The 5702-nt window shown below is 43.8% G+C and overlaps 1 non-coding gene across 1 annotated transcript; it reads left to right on the top strand.

Annotated features, from left to right (window-relative positions):
- Positions 1-4507: 4507 nt before the first annotated feature.
- On the top strand, positions 4508-4582 carry Trnat-ugu (transfer RNA threonine (anticodon UGU)). The gene has a single exon. It is a non-coding gene; the product is annotated as a tRNA-Thr (tRNA).
- Positions 4583-5702: the final 1120 nt, after the last annotated feature.

Raw genomic sequence — 5702 nt, 5'->3', positions numbered from 1 at the left:
TTCGTTATGTAAATTAGACACTACACAATTTGTTTTATTGTTTATCTTCTTCGCGCATCAATTTCTGCTGCTTTCGTTTGAGTATGTCGAATTGATACAATAGCACCAGCCTTTGCAGCTCTGGAGTAGACAAATTACGTGTCTCATCTGTTTCCATGCTTAATCTCCGACGTTTATGCACACTCTCATGCCCCGAAGCAGGCGACTGTGAAGGTATGACGACTTCGGGGCCCACGAGATCCATATGGTCGGCTGGAACAATTAGTGGTAGCTGCAAAATTGACTCTTGTTCATACATGCAGTCTGTGTCAGCTACCTCCGAATTCCTTGGTGAAGTGATGACAGAGGTGGAACCACCACCTACTGCACAAGCTCCTAATGAAAATTAAAAAAAAAAAGAGTAACAGTAGTGTGTCAGGATTCAGTTTCTAGTTAGTAAATATATCAAACAGGTTTACGCAGAAATGTGGGAGAGGTTCGCCCAATTTCATGCATAGTACACTGTGATACTTTTACTGAAAAGTGGTGATATAGCAGACGAAATTTACCAAACACTGTTTCATTTTCACACGTTAAAAATACGTATTTGTCTGAATCACAGTTTCAAAGCATTACGCGCGTAATTAAAAATTCGGAAAGTATGGGACTTACCAGGAACTCTGTGGATAGTTGGGTTGCAGTCATCTCCGTCCAAAAACTTTAAAAATATCTGCTCCCAATTTTTCAGGGAAATCTTAATGTTTCCCGTCTTATTCACATCCGTTTTCGCCTTGACACGGGATTTCATGTTGTGCAGTTTCTTCATTATCTGCCCGTCCGGTATTTCTTTCCCGAAATTAACCATATAACGGTGTTGTATTTCTTTAATACAATCCGCTTTCTCTCTTCTTGCGGCCGGAGTTTGTGATTTACTGATGATTGCGGGGTAATCTTTAATAATGTTGACAAAGGCTAATTCTGAGTCTTCCATTTCGGCACAGAAATAACTTGTGAAAACTTTCGCTAACACAAAACGTACGCAAACGAAACAAACTGAGAACCAAAGATGTTGGATTTTAATCTCTTTGCTGAGAACTTACTCAGTAAGGAGGGGAGGTAGAGAGAAAGTACTCCAGGGTCAGAGATTATGCTTCCTAGTTTTTATTCATACGAAACTGAGAACTTTCTTTGAGAATGTTCTTTTGCTCTGAGTATCAACTCTGGAGAATGTTCTCGTTTTTATTCATACAACCCAATGACTGTTAACAGAATATGGAATCGGTGGGTTCAGGTGGGTAATACGGAACGCCGTGCTGGATCCCAGCGGCCTCGTATCACTAGCAGTCGAGATGATAGGCATTTTATACGCATGGCTGTAACGGATCGTGCAGCCACGTTTCGATCCCTGAGTCAACACATGGGGACGTTTTCAAGACAACAACCATCTGCACGAACAGTTCGACGACGTTAGCAGCAGCATGGACTATCAGCTCGTAGACCACGGCAGCGGTTACCCTTGACGCTGCATCACAGACAGGAGCGCCTGCTATGGTGTACTCAACGACGAACCTGGGTGCACGAATGGCAAAACGTCATTTTTTAGGATGAATCCAGGTTCTGTTTACAGCATCGTGATGGTCTCATCCGTGTTTGGCCACATCGCGGTGAACGCACCTTGGAAGCGAGTATTCGTCATCGCCATACTTCCGTATCATCCGGCGTGATGGTATGGGGTGCCATTAGTTACACGTCTCGGTCACCTCTTGTTCGCATTGACGGCACTTTGAACAGTGCACGTTACATTTCAGATGTGTTAGGACCCGTGGCTCTACCCTTCATTCGATCCCTGCGAAACTCTACATTTCAGCAGGATAATGCACGACTGCATGTTGCATGCCCTGTACGGGCCTTTCTGGATACAGAAGATGTTCGACTGCTGCCCTGGCCAGCACATTCTCCAGATCGCTGACGAACTGAAAACGTCTGGTCAATGGTGGCCGAGCAACTGGCTCGTCACATTACGCCAGTCACTACTCTTGATGAACTGTGGTATCGTGTTGAAGCTGCATGTGCAGCTGTACCTGTACACGCCATCCAAGCTCTGTTTGACTCAATGCCCAGGAGTATCACGGTATCAAGGCCGTTATTATGGCCAGAGTTGGTTGTTCTGGGTACTGATTTCTCAGGATCTATGCACCCAAATTGCGAGAAAATGTAATCACATGTCAGTTCTAGTATATTTGTCCAATGAATACTCGTTTATCATCTGCAGTTCTTCTTGGTGTAGCAATTTTAATGGCCATTAGTGCAGTCTGTTTCCCAATTAATAAACGTTGCCAAGTCTGTTTCTTCAACCAACATCGCTCCAGCTGGATAATAGCCCTCCGCTCCTGCTTGAAATCATTTTAGTGACCAATGAATGCGCACAATAACTTCCCCCACAGAAATCTGGATCGAATAATATTACCCCTCAAACAACGTATTCCAAACGGCTTGGAAAATATACGTTACGCAGTTATTAGTTTCAAATCTTTCTCACCACGCCTCAGAAGCTTATTACGAAATGTGCAATTCTGGAAATTTAAATATCTGTAATAAATGACCTGCAAATGATATTATTTTTTGAAGAAATATAGGAAGAAACTAGCTTAATGATCTGCCCCATTTCATTCTTTCCTCGATAAAAGTCACAAAAGCCAACTTTATTATATAACAAGTGCTGTTTAAAAAGAAACATGACGTCTCAATTCCTTATTCATAATCAGCAAATAGTTAAATGGCGGAGCACAAATATTTGGAACTTAGCAGCATTTTCCCAAAAAAATGGTCATGGTTTTGCCTTGGTACTGCTCAACGGATAGAATTCCGTCACGTTTTGAATATATCTTCCTGTATAGCCAGTACCAGTTAGGCAGCAAAGGCAACGGCAACTGCTGTGTCCGTCCTTGCGGGTGCCCGCAGCGTGTGCACTCGCGCCGTAGGCGTAGCCTGCTTCACGCGTCGACCTCTCTGTAACCTCATTAGCAACTTCTTCAGGAATGTCGTTAATATCAGTGCGTTCCTGATTCTCTGCGGAAACAGCCTTCAGTTATTGCTTTACAGCATCTGGTCCATCGACACTATCCATAATTTTCTTAACGAACTGGCTACTCCGTATAGGCCATGGTAACTAGTGTTGCAAGGTTGTTCGTAATGAACGCGCTCTCCTCTGTTTTTTTGTTTCCGCTACGGTTTTTTCAGATATGTAACGTAGTGACTGGGTCATTGCCACTGCTTATCCTCCCATCGATACATGATCACGAACAGAAGTTTCTACTGTCCACGTTCTGGAACGCAAGACATCTCAGACTGAGTTCTGTGTACCAATGTGTAGGTTGCGATGACGTCAGTTGCAGATGCCACTGATAGCCAGACTTGTGTAATTTACTTACCACAATGGACTTCGCAGGTAGTCTACGAAAGTCTGTTTTCGCGTATTAACCTTGTCGTATTCTGTACTAAAGTAAACTAAGTCATGCCTGAAATAGGATGGTTGTAACGAAAATTTGACCTTACTTAGAGTACCATCATCACACAGAGTGAGAACGCAGTATATGGTTCACCGTGTTGCTAACAAGGTTTGAACGCGAAAAGCATTCTGGTTTATGGCTTATCTTGCAGTCAGAAGACCTACGTGATGAATATGTAAGAGGTTAGTGTCTCTCGTGGACAATCACATCGTAACAACTTTGTACTTCAGCTTTACAAGATTATCAACACCTTTTACCAGACATTCGTCCGTTTACACTTTCCAGCATTTCTGTAATATCCGTCCTGTCCCTGTTACATTGGATGTCCCTTTAGCTACAAGTGTCTTACAAGCAGTCTCGTAGCCGAAGTACAGTTTGACTGTCTCCTGCCAATAGATACAAGTATCCTATATATGACGGTAGTATCTGTTCCCAAAAGAACAGTTACCGTTGATGACCATGCAGCTTTGCTAGAGATGAAATGATAATTAAATGGACACACTAGCTGCAAACAGGCGTTGATGTACTTCATTGGGGACATATTGAAAATGCGTGCCCCGAACGGGATCTCCTGCTTATATGGCAGACGCTCTATCCATCTGAGCCACCGAAGGCACAGAGGATAGTGCGCCTGCAGGTACCTATCCCTTGCACAATCCTTGTGAGACCCACATTCCCAACATGTCCACACCACTACATTCGTAGTGCTCCTAATAGATGTTTGCCAATCATACTATAATGAACTCGTGGCAGATTAATCTACCAAGTCCCGTACGAACAGATACTACCGTCATATATAGTTAAAATATGGCTTCCCGGCCATTGACCTTCTTGTGCGAACGCACACGCTATGCCCGAACTCGTACGGGACTTGGTAGATTAATCTGCCACGAGTAATGAGTATGATGGGCAAACATCTATTAGGAGCACTACGAATGTAGTGGTGTGGACATGTTGGGAATGTGGGTCTCACGGGGAGCGTGCAAGGGATAAGTCCCTGCAGGCCCACTCGCCTTTGTGCCCTCGGTGGCTCAGATGGATAGAGCCTCTGCCTTGTAAGTAGGAGATCCCGGGTTCAAGTCCCGGTTGGGGCACACATTTTCAACATCTCCCGAATGAAGTACATCAACGCCTGTTTGCAGCGGTCATTTCAGAAGTATCCTAGTTACCTTCCCAGAATAGACTATATGTGACAGTAGATTCCTACAGTCCCCGATACACACTGCTACGCAGTGTGGCCCAATAGTCTGAAAAATATCATGTGACTGCCAGCTTGCGTCTCGCTATGCATCCCACGCTGTGTTGGCGCAGCCACGAAGCGTGAGGTTTTTTTGGGGGTCGGAAAGGGAGGGAGCTCCATACTGCCGTGACTGAAGGAGTCCATCACAGGGGATTCGCAGAACTTACCCGTCTGTAATTTTATTTCAACATCTAAGTAGTCGCCCAAGAAGCCGCTGTAAAGTAGATGGCGGAGGATACGAGAAAACCACTTTCTTCCCTATTTCATTTGTTTATTGAGCGAGGGAAAATGACTTTTTGTTTCCACGCGTCCTTTAACCTCCAACGCATTATTCTCATGGTCCTTACGTAATGTTTTGGTGAAATGGCAAACGACCGTACTAAGTGTAATTACCATGGAGCTAACAAATTACCTGACTCGTGCTAGTGCTGTGAGCTGTCCTTGTTCCTGACTGCCGTGGACTTCGGTTGCAATCTTACAGCAGGTGATCGACTCGGTATTGTTCCGTTACTCAGAAAGCACGCATCACATCGGATGAAACCAGCACTGTCATTGTTGGGTGGTGGAGTAGAAGATAATTTCAGTGCTGATGATGTGGCACCCAGATGGCCTTGTGTGAATGTACTGACAACATAAAATTCTGTGAAGCTGGTTCCATTGTCTGGTGGTTCTTATTCTGGTTTGAATTCTGACTCTTAATTTTGTGCTTCTTTGTGCAACACTGACTTTTACCTAATATCTGTTGGGTATTTGAGGAGTTTTATCTGAATAACACTAATTCCTAGATACCTGTGGTGAGTGCTAAAATCTCAAACTGTAACTGGCATCTTGAACAGTTATGAATCTATCAGACTTTCTTGATACACATCCGAAGTCACCCCTGTTATCTGTTTATAATCTGTCTATGTAATCTGCCTACGAACATTTTCGATTTGCGTTCAATATACAACTTTATGAACACGTGCATATTGTTA

Source organism: Schistocerca nitens, chromosome 5, assembly GCF_023898315.1.
Source record: "Schistocerca nitens isolate TAMUIC-IGC-003100 chromosome 5, iqSchNite1.1, whole genome shotgun sequence".
NCBI lineage: Eukaryota > Metazoa > Arthropoda > Insecta > Orthoptera > Acrididae > Schistocerca > Schistocerca nitens.
Note: the sequence above shows the minus strand (reverse complement) of the source record. Positions and strands in the feature narration are given on the sequence as shown.